The sequence below is a fragment of the Topomyia yanbarensis genome, unplaced genomic scaffold, assembly GCF_030247195.1.
Source record: "Topomyia yanbarensis strain Yona2022 unplaced genomic scaffold, ASM3024719v1 HiC_scaffold_286, whole genome shotgun sequence".
NCBI classification, from domain to species: domain Eukaryota; kingdom Metazoa; phylum Arthropoda; class Insecta; order Diptera; family Culicidae; genus Topomyia; species Topomyia yanbarensis.
The window spans coordinates 30,966-42,500 of NW_026683477.1; the positions used below are offsets into that span (position 1 = coordinate 30,966).

An 11,535-nucleotide genomic window follows, 5' to 3' on the forward strand; every position below is an offset into this window, starting at 1 on the left:
CCACAAAACACTTAAAACCACCATAAATATGGGTGTCATTTGAAAGTTAGTAATTAGTAGAAGGCAAAAATTGATGATTGGTGCCATTTTGAAATCCAAGATGGCGGTTTCCGGTTACCACAAAACACTAAAAATCACCGTCAATATGGGTGTCATTTGAAAGGTAGTAATTAGTAGAAGATGAAAATCGATGATTGGTGCCATTTTGAAATCCAAGATGGCGCCTTCCGGTTACCACAACACTGAAAACCACCATCAATATGAGGGTCATTTGAAAAGTAGTAATTAGTAGAAGATAAAAATCGATGATTGGTGCCATTTTGAAATCCAAGATGGCGGCTTCCAGTTACCACAAAATACTGAAAACCACCATCAATATGAGGGTCATTTGAAAGGTAGTAATTGTTAGAAGGCGAAAATTGATGATTGCCACCATTTTGAAATACAAGATGGCGGCTTCCTGTTACCATAAAACTCTGAAAACCGTCATCAATATGGGTGTCGTTTGAAAGTTAGTAATTAGTAGGAGGCAAAGATTGATGATTGGTGCCATTTTGAAATCCAAGATGGCGGTTTCCGGTTACCACAAAACACTAAAAATCACCATCAATATGGGTGTCATTTGAAAGGTAGTAATTAGTAGAAGATAAAAATCGATGATTGGTGCCATTTTGAAATCCAAGATGGCGCCTTCCGGTTACCACAAAACACTGAAAACCACCATCAATATGAGGGTCATTTGAAAGGTAGTAATTAGTAGAAAGTGAAAATTGATGATTGGCGCCATTTTGAAATCCAAGATGGTGGCTGGTAACAAAACACTTAAAACCACCATCAATATGGGTGGTTACCCCTCAGGTTTAAGAACAATTATTCACTAGTGGTCTATCCCCCATACGCTTGCTCATATGTCAGTGGCACCATAATTGCAAATGTGGCCACAGTTCCAACTACAAATATATTTGAAATGAATTAATCATCAACAAAAAACAAATAAAAATGAATGCACAATTAAAATACTTGTCTCTTAGACAGCCAGAATTCTATATTATATTCCAGCCGGTATGACTGAAGTCAAATGGAATTGTAGTGGCTCGGAGCTCGGGTAAGCTACAGTCTTGTTCAAATGTTCCGTATTGCTCGATGTATCTGAAGTCAATAACCGAGATGACGTTGTTTCACCGGTGTTGACTATTGGAAGCCTCAGTTTGACATGACTGAATAGTTTCCTGAAAAAAAAATGTTATTATATATACGTTATATCACAACCGATCATCTTAACCATACCTGAAGTCACCACGCAGATGCGAGGTCATCTAGAGGCAACCAAGGCCCATAGCAACAGGTGGAATATCGAAACAAGCCACGCGGCTCGCTACCAACGAGTTGCCGATCCTCGAGGCAGCACGTCGAAGCCACGTGAACGGAATCGAACGACAGCAAGGAGTGCAGAGGCAGCAGAAATAATCTATAAAAAGTGGTAGAAATTAAATTAGTCTTATGGCGCTTTCGTTTGTTCTTGGTGCTACACAGGTGTAGTGCAAAAAAAGAGATAGACTGATTACACTCAGGTTTGAATGAGTGTAGCACCGACTACACTGGTGTAGTGCAGAGTCAAAAACGAAAACGCCATTAGTTTATCTTCCAGTATATCCACAAGTAATAGTGAATAAATGTCGTTTCCACGCCCTTGATAACAACTTATATTACATGCAAAACTGTTCTTATTTACTTACCAAATATTTTGAGGAGAAAAATTTCTTCAATTATTTATTTGTTTTCCGTTCGTTGGCAACAAAAAGTGCAACTCGATCATCATCTGCAAAACGAAACGCGTCAATTTTTAATTTTTAGTTTGTGTAATTTTGCAACATTTTCCCTTTAGATAGATTTAATAGGTGTTTGAAACAAGACGACCTAAAATGCACGGAATAAATTCTTCGATGTCGCACGCCATATTATTTAGATTCGGAGTTACAGAACCGAATCAATTTTGCAACCCTGGGGGTATTGATGACAATGCTTTAAATATACGATTCGATTAATAGAATTAAATTACAGGACTAGATTTAAAATAATAAATATCCTTACATATCCAACTGCTCCGGAAAACGATGCGAGGCTACCAAAATTTATTTATATTTCTTTAACCGTATCCAGGCCTGCGTTGACGATTTTCGTTTTCTCAGTTTTCTCAAACCACTCAAAAGAAATATCAAACTGGGACGTCATCAAGCGGTAAGTGCGGTCAAATCTGAAGGGACATGAGCCACTCATTATAAAAGTGTTAAATGTATCACTATTTGCTATAACTTGTTCGTACGATTTACGTTTTGCCTTTCTCAATAGAAAAACTGCTCTGAAAACCGTCTTTTCAACGGAGAACCGGAGGCTCGAGTGACATATACCATTCGATTCAGTCCGTCAATTCTCTGTGTGTATGTGACCACAATCTCACTCACTTTTCTCAGAGATGGCTGAACCGATTTTCATAAACTTAGTCTCAAATGAAACGTGTATCCTGTAGGCTGCTATTGAATTTATAATGGATCTGACTTCCGGTTCCGGAGTTACAGAGTGAAGAGTACGATCACGCAGAAAATGTTGATTTTAAAAAATTCTGTAATGAATGTATAAAGGTGAAAACTTTTTCAAACTGGTGCCACATCTACTTAGATTTGTAGTACTAGGTCACTAACAGCCATTCAAAGTCTCTTTGGTCACATTGGCCACCATCGTCGGTTCCGGAAGCCCCGGCGGAAGTATCCAAATTAAGAGTTACAGTCTCATTGGTTTTTCGGAGATTCGACCAAACTTGGTCTCAAATGAAAGGTGTTTTATCCCCTTAAATGGCTATTAAATTTCATCTCGATCCGATTTCCGATTCCAGAGTTATGGGTTGTGGGGTGCGGTCACTAAGCAAAATCTGTTTCATATCGAATATTCTAGGGGAATTGTATTGACCATTAGAAGGTAGAAATTGAGCAGCTTCTAGTGCTGCGAGGGAAGCTCCTATCTTTATGAAAAAAGAATTCGTGTTTCTTAACATCACTGTTTTCAAGAAAAAATAGTTTTGAAACCCTACATGCACAAGAAAAACTTTGGGAATGAAAGGGTTAAAAGCAATAGATAGATGATTTGAAAAAAGGAAGAGCGTCAGTACGATGATTTCCATTTCACCGAATGCTAGTTTACGAAATGGATGATTCTAGAAACATAGTTATTTTTAATGGTACTATCGAAGTACTTAGAAATATAGGGAAGATCCGATATTATCAGCCACCGATATTGTCTGTGCCTGATTCAGTCTACCCCCGATTTTTTAAGTGCATTGACCCCATTCTGTCACCTCTTGCATGAAAATTTGTTTGATGGGCTCTATCAAACAAACCAAGTCAATCGTCTTAGATTTCAAAATGGCGCCAATCGTCGATTTTTGGCTTCTACTAATCAATACCTTTCAAATCACAACCATATTGATAATGGTTTTTGATGTTTTGTGGTAACCGAACGCCGCCATCTTGGATTTCAAATGGCTCCAATCGTCAATTTTCGCCTTCTACTAATTACTACCTTTCCAATGACACCCATATTGATGGTGGTTTACGGTGTTTTGTGATAACCGAAAGCGGCCATCTTGGTTTTCCAAATGGAACCAATCATCAATTTTCGCCTTCTTCTAATAACTACCTACCATTTTGGGTGTGATTTTCAGTGTTTTGTGGCAACCGGAAGCCGCCATCTTGGATTTCGGAATGGCACCAATCATTAATTTTTGCCTTCTACTAAACACTACATTTTAATTGACACCCATATTGATGATGGTTTTCAATATTTTGTAGTAACCGGAAGTCGCCATCATGGAACTCAAAATGGCGCCAATCGGGATCTTTAATTTGGAAAAATTATGTCAGTGTTTCATATGTACTGATAGCGGGTGTCCTCAAGAGTACACTCATATCATTCTTAAACCTTAATTATTCTTTTCTGATTTTTAAATTTAAAAAAACCAAATTAAATTCAACCAACAAACTGACAGTTGTTCTACTAAATGACGTATCTGCAAATATTTCGTTCGCCTCATTGTCAACCGGGTCAGCACCCCACACGGCATGATCTGATACTTTTGCAATCCGCTAGCAGCCTGCCATCCCAAGTTTCATCTGCAAACTATGGTAGATCTGATAAGGCAACCTATAGAGCTGTGCAAGTCGCATGGGTTTGGATGTGTTATTGTCGTAAAAGGAAACAAACTAAAACATGTTTTTTCAATAGTTTTGGGCCTAAAATTGAAAAAGGACTGAGATATTAACTCACGGTACTAATATGCATCAGAAAATGCCTTAACCCGCACACCCCTAAAGATCCCTATTATCAATTTTTGCCATCTACTAATTACTACCTTGCAAATGACACCCATGCTGATGGTGGTTTTCAGTGTTTTGTGATAATCGGAATCCACCATCTTGGATTTTTAAATGGCTCCAATCATCATTTTTTGCCTTCTAATAAACACTACCTTTCAAATGGCACCTATATTAGCGGTGGTTTTAAGTGTTTGGTTGTAACCATAAGCCGCCTTCTTGAATTTCAAAAAACGCCTATCTTCAATTTACGTCATTCAGAAACTTCCCAACTGCCATTATCCAAAAGGAAATATTACCCGAAAATTAAAAAAAAAAATCTGAAAGTAAACGCAACACTTTTTGGTTCTAATCACCTACATTTTTTAGGTGAGCACACGCAGAAAAATAATTATTAAAGTCGAATAAAATGAGGGTTAAAGCAACAAATTAATCAAATTGTTCAGTGTTCAATAAAAAATGTTTGTTAATTTAAATAAAACAATTGTTGAAATAACTCTGAATAATTTATTGGGTCAAACATGAAAAAAAGTTGAATCAAAAAAATGTTTTATTGATCTCATCATAACAACAATCGAAACAAAAATACAAATTTGTTGTTTCAATAAGTCCGTTTGGTTGCTTTAAACAATACAAATATTTGTATCAATACATATCAAACATTGAAATGAAAAAAAAAACTATTTTATCAATTCAAATTGTACATTTCGTTGTTTTAAATATAAGAAACGTTCAAAATAATGGTTTTGAAATGTTGAGTCAACACCAATTTTGTTGCAAAATGTAATTATATTTGTTGCAGGGTATATAATTTCAACCATCGCTCCTTCACCTGGTACATTCGCATCAACTTCAGTAGTAACAATCGGTATATTTTCCGTGACACTATCGAGTGTCTCCTGTTCATCTGCAGAATTCACTTATTCTGGGCCAATTTCAGTAGCATCTATAAGGACTATTTAAGCGTGAAAAAACATCGCCACTGTCGCTGTAGCCTGACGAATATCTCGTACTACTAGAACTGTGTCTTCTGCAGAGTTATTCTATAAAATGAAGTTGAAAGCAAGCAAGACTCTATGGATGCGATCGTCTCTGTTCTATTCTTTGACGCGTCGAAAAATCCAACAGCAGATTTTTCGTAGCATTCGTTGTACCTTCAAATGAATAAATTGTTCTCAACTCATTGCGCAAGACTAAATGATAAGTAACTTACCACTGAAGAATTTTGTTATGTTTAGAACCTTCGGCATAGCGACGGCCTACTCGCGTAAGACCATTACTTCCGCGGGATGCTTTTACTCAGTTAGTTCCTCGGTCAAATGCTCGCTTGATATCGACTTCGAACGACTCAACGAATCCGGCAGTAATGCCAACTTGACCTTTGTTGCTATTGAATCCAACAAATCGCTGGAGAGTATATTTTCTTTGGGATTTTGTTTTCGATGTAACGCATCAAAAACAAATTACTTTCGATCGCTTCAGAATTCGATTGTTTGTCGCACGTGTAAACAATGTTCTTATTAGTTAGAACAAACTTTTATCTCTTTGTTTCAATCCAGCAAGGATTGTCGAACTAATACAGGAAGACTTTTGGAATCAATCAGACGCATGTTTATGCTTCAATCACTGATTTATTTGAAATAAACAATAATTTGGTTGATCTTCGAAAAACACAGATAACAAAACCTGTAAGATTAATGTAATAGATATTTTGGTTGATCCAACCCAAAAATCCATTTTAGTTTAATAAATTCCTTGATTTAAAATGAAAATTTTATCTTGATTAAAAGTGAAGAAATAATTTGTGGAATTAAACATAGATAATTCTTTTTCGTGCATTTAGTCACTTTTTCCCATCTTACGGTGACCGTCGTCACTCAAAATGATTATTGGAATCGCTCTGCCAGGTGACTTCTGTCACCTTGGGTGACTATAGTCACCTAAGTGACTGCGGTGATCGCTTTTTCGCTCTCACCTCACCAAACTAGGCGAGGTGACGCATCATAACGGTGAGAATACATTATTCTGTTTTTTAAATTTTAAACTTTTGTTTCATTAAACCTTTAGTAACATTGGAACCTTTGTTATTTTCAATCATTTGCTATATTCGACCTTTTATCATTCAACATTTCGTCGCATCTTTTAGAATTACCCCGTTTACTAAATTCACACCGCTTGAGGTTTTTGCCTGCTTTTGATCAATAGAATAGAATTAGAATTGTTGCAGCCTGGAACATTTGGCATATAATTGCCAAACTGTATCGCTTTGTAGCTGCTATTGTTACTCATTACTTTAACCTGCGTGTGTCAAGGGCAACAAATGTCAATCTAATGGGCCCATCATATGTAAGAACGAGAAAATATTTAATCACCGCTAGCCGCTGCCATTACCCTCTAGTAGTTATATTCTATTTTAACTCTAGCGATATGCATTTCATACATTTCCAAAAAATATGAATCATCAACGTCCCATCATGAGTTCAATGTGTCTTTCGAGGTCCGATCGGGTTTCGGAATGATGCGGTGGCCGCTATTTAAGTACTATGAGCAACTCAACATGAACCCACAAGCAAAAAATAAACAACGTTTCAGTACTCACCGACTCATGTTTTAGATCCAGCGCTAATTGCTTTATCCTAAGTTTCTAGGCTGAAATAAATTAATCATTAATTTTAATTGAAATTATTGCATTATGCATTATAATTACCATTCTTTTCCAGAGCCACTTCATGCAATTTGATTCACAACAATAACAATGGCTGTCAAAAACATTACCTACTACTTTGTTTGAAATGGACTACCCAAAATATAAGTACAAAGCGATGAACTTGAATTTGAGTAGACGTCATTATTCAATTCCTACCCAACACGAAGTTCACAGCGAGCAACTCAAATTATGGGTAATCGCCATGTTCAAATTTCTACCTAATTTTGGGTTGCCCATGTATAAACTTTCCAGTGAGCAAATTTAACCCAAAAAATAGGTAACTTTGATTTTCAGTGTACACCGGTAGTTGTTATTATAGTTACGTTACTTTTTTTGCAATCATGCAATAAAATAATCGTTTTTTTAATGATATGGATACCATTTAAAAACCATTTCAGTAACAAACATCGTTCTCTTTTCTAAAAATATTTTATTGCAATGATTGTAAAATTATTCAAACTGGAAATGTTTATTGTGATTAAAAGTTAATTATTGTTTCAATGAAAAAAATGCTCATACCATTAATTCTGCCGTTTGAAGCAATAAACATTGTATTATTGAATTGAATAAGACATTTTTTTGTTCAAATACGCTAAAATTCTCTATGTAATAAAAATTCTAAGAAATGTTATGGGTTCGGAACGGACAACCAATTCTAATAACTAATGTTTACCCAGAAGTTATTGTCTGAAGCACATACTACGGCCGCTCTGAATCAGGAGTGTAATGAAAAGGATCTCATGCTAGATATTACAAACAAACTTGCGGAGAAGGAACCTTTACGACCATTCAACGATTGTTTTGTGGAAACAGTTTATACGAACGATCAGTTTCGAATACGCTTTCGTTTTTATGTATTTCGAAGCCTTTGAAGAGGAGCTAATACTATATAGAAAAGCCAGAGAAAGTTGGGTTTTACCAAATTATACGGAAGCCATCTGACGTACGTCCTTCAGACGCTGCAGTCAAATATATTCGGATGGGAGAAAAATTGCGCGTTAATGTATGTGAAAATACTGCCATACCCCAGGTAATAGACGTTTACACTAATTTTTACATAAATTTTGTAGCCTAAATGTCCATCAGCTGTGGTCATATTGTAGACAGCATAGCCGGGTAAACATATCTGGGTTTTAAGTATATTCAAAGGCAATTTTGAATCGAAGAATAGTGGGCTTATTCATGAATACTTGGTACGCTGGATTGTAACCATTCGAAATGAAAACATTACTGTACAACTTCGGCAGAACAGTATACAGTAAAAAAAAAAATAAATAAGTGATAGTATTTTATGTGTGGCTTCAATAATAATATTAACTTGCGTAAAATGCGTTGTTTTCCTAGGTTGATACACGGAGCACGTTGTTATAGTAATCATATCTCATCTAACTAACCTAGAACTAGAGTCAGGAATCAGTAGCGACTGGTTCAAATAGCACGTTCTCCATGTTGATCGGAGATTTGTGCTTAAAAGACAATTATCAAAATTCACGTTGAGAGGAAGTTCCAAACCAATATTCACCAAACACATGTAGTGCTCGTGAACAAAAGGAGTATCGTCAACTCTGTCGTGACTGCTGTGAATTGCGCTGAACCAACAATAGTTTCTCCGGAATTTCCCCTCAATGTGGATTTTGACCCATACCAAAAGTAATTTTACTTTTGCTATTAATAAATGACATCCAATTCAGATTGTATGTGTAAAACATATAACTATCATTTTTAAGCAAACAACAATTAGTGTCTGTAGTATTATAGAGTCCCGTACAGAGGAATGCGCAACGCTGCCTAAAATGATGGCATCTTCTTTGTTTCTGGCACCCATAATTTTTGCTGTAACTTTGAGTGACTTCAACCGAGTTACACAATTAATTAATATGGAGTGAATTGAAAACCCACTGTTTCGTGGCTTATAGCACTTTATTCTTGATACTATTCCATGTAATTTATTTTACATTGTTACAAAAAAGCATAATAAACTGAATACAGTGTCTTGTTTCGACGATTGAAATATTTCGCCATGATATTAACTAACTAATACATTTGTTGCATGTTCTCCGAAAGAAGAATATTTGTTTAATTGATTGATTTTATTGGAGCGGGTTTTAACCTTATAGGTCATTCACCCGTATTGTTTACTTTGCACGATAGGTAGCCATCTGATTGTTCGATAGGTAGATTTGGGTTCACTCTGTGCGAGCCTTTATAACATAAACAATGCCTTTGGCAACAAGTAGCCGCTAGCTGGCGCTACTATCGGCCAATAGGCTTCCAGTAATCGATATATGAACTTTGCGTGCACCTATGGGTAAAGTAAAGTTCAATCGGAAATTCTGGTTGGTTCTAATTCGTATTCGTAATTCGTATTCCGGCTGATTTCCCGAAAAAGCTTAACTGTGTAGTATTCTGGCGCCAATAACACAACTAATTCTAATTAAAATCGGTTGTATCGCTGGAGCTGAAATACTAACTACAACTACATCTACTTCAAGAAATAAACATTAAGTGCGTACCCTGGAGCAAATTGGTACACACGAATTTGTGGCAAGTTAATACAGATATATATTAACTGAATTCAACATTTTGTCGTCGATACGGTAATTCCAAAGATGGAATCAAATAATGAGTTATTGCTCAAAAATTATAAATTTGATTCCAATTTATCAGTATGGCAAATGACATAACACGGAATCTTGCTTTCAAACAACGGTCCTGCGGGGTAGTGCCAAATTCCTAGCGTCAGCGATAAGATTTTTTTTCATAATTCGAAGTAGCGTACTGTGTCTCCAACTTTTAACTCAAACAATTTGAAATTCTATTAGATCTTCGCCTGTCAAATGCGATGCGATGCGATGAGCTGAAGCGACAATAATGTAATGTAATGTTCAGATGTGCTCTTTTGAATATCATCGATGTATTTCCCAAATCAGTCTTCGAATTGTTATATTTGTTTGTCTGTGCTTAGAACGAGCCAAAGCATCATCAGGTGTTTGCCATGGCCTGACACGGGTCTTAATCATAGGTAGGTTAAACAGTGGAACGTTCGAAAAATTTTGAACGTGACGTTCGCTGCTTACCAAATTGGTCATCAAATCCACATCCATGTATCCACAGTTTGCATAAAATTGTCGGAGTAAGTCAAAAACTATTGCAACGAATTAACAAAAGTGGCTATCCTAGAATTATAGGACATTTCCACATTGTTCGACGCGGAATACTTCTAGTAAATTTATAATAAACGTCTTGAAAAAAGCAATTTCATTGTCCAACAATAAATTATAAAGTTAATTAACATTTCGTGTTACTGTTTCTAAGAACAATATTAGAAATGTTAAAATGTATTAAAAATATAATTTTTATAAGTTAAGTACAACCACCCAACCCCGTCTACTCCCGCCCTCCCCTTATTTACAGACGAAGTGAATTGAATTCCAAGTGCATTGACGTTCATGCATTTCACTATACTGCCTATGATCGCAAATCAGTCCCATGAAGATAGGAAATCCCATAGAAAACGGGGCAAATAAGCGATCTTGGGTAGTATACAGTCGTGATTCGCTGGTTGGGCCACAGCCAAGACGGATACACATTTTTTTCTGTGTGTGAGTGCGGTTGTCATTTTTCTTTGATGAAGCCGAAAAAACAAGAGGATATGAAGAAGAAAAGCGCAAACAGTTGACGTAGCGGGCCCTTCTGTTGCCATAAGTTTTGTTTCGGTTCGGTCATAGTTAATTTAATCGGTTTTTTTCGAGGTAAGAAGTGTCCATAAGTGTTCTAATCGATAGATCCGAAGTAATGCTCGGCCTTTTCTCACTTTTCATCGTGCGCCAAAGAATCAGGATGCTCGTTCGGATGTTGATGTTTACTTCAAGGGCCCCGGCCGCCATGCTTAATTTTGCAAGTATAATACTAATACACTCAAAAGTGTCAAATGTTCCCACCTTTCTCCCATCTTGGGTCACAGCCTTGTCCAACTAACGAATTTGATTCGCTAGTTGGACCGACTGACAAATGTCAAAAACTCTCCAAAGGAGATGTTGGCAGTGTAAATGCATCTGTTCTTATCTCTAAATATTGTCAGATTGATTGTCAAAGTAAATTTGGCACGAGATTTTGACGTTCAGATGCTTTTTAGTTGGACAATGGTCCAAATAGCGGAGGTCCAACCAAAAAGCGGTCCAGTTAAAAAGTGTCCAACCAGCGAATCACGACTGTACACCACAACACAATATTATCCCTCGAAAATATGATGAACCACCGGATGAAATGAGATGGTGATGATGTAACAGGTGTGATCTGTGTCCTGCCATGCGTACCTATTAGCAATTAAATCCAGCGTTTTTGAACTAAGCGCTGCAGAGTATGTGATAAACCATTATCGTTGTGATCTTCTTTTTACTACTGGTCCTGAATTAAAAACTTTGCGCGAGAAAAATACACGCATTTTCTTTCTTCTCGAATCTT

General features: G+C 36.5%; 1 long non-coding RNA gene across 2 annotated transcripts; it reads right to left on the reverse strand.

Moving 5' to 3' along the window:
- Nucleotides 1-788: 788 nt before the first annotated feature.
- LOC131695102 (uncharacterized) lies at nucleotides 789-7,349 on the reverse strand. Of its 2 annotated transcripts, XR_009306596.1 has the most exons (5): nucleotides 7,072-7,349; nucleotides 6,964-7,013; nucleotides 1,737-1,819; nucleotides 1,288-1,468; nucleotides 789-1,229 (listed from the first exon to the last, which is right to left on the reverse strand). It is a non-coding gene; the product is annotated as an uncharacterized LOC131695102 (long non-coding RNA). The 2 variants fall into 2 exon arrangements; XR_009306595.1 differs by having other exon boundaries at nucleotides 6,964-7,349.
- Between the last annotated feature and the right edge of the window lie 4,186 nt (nucleotides 7,350-11,535).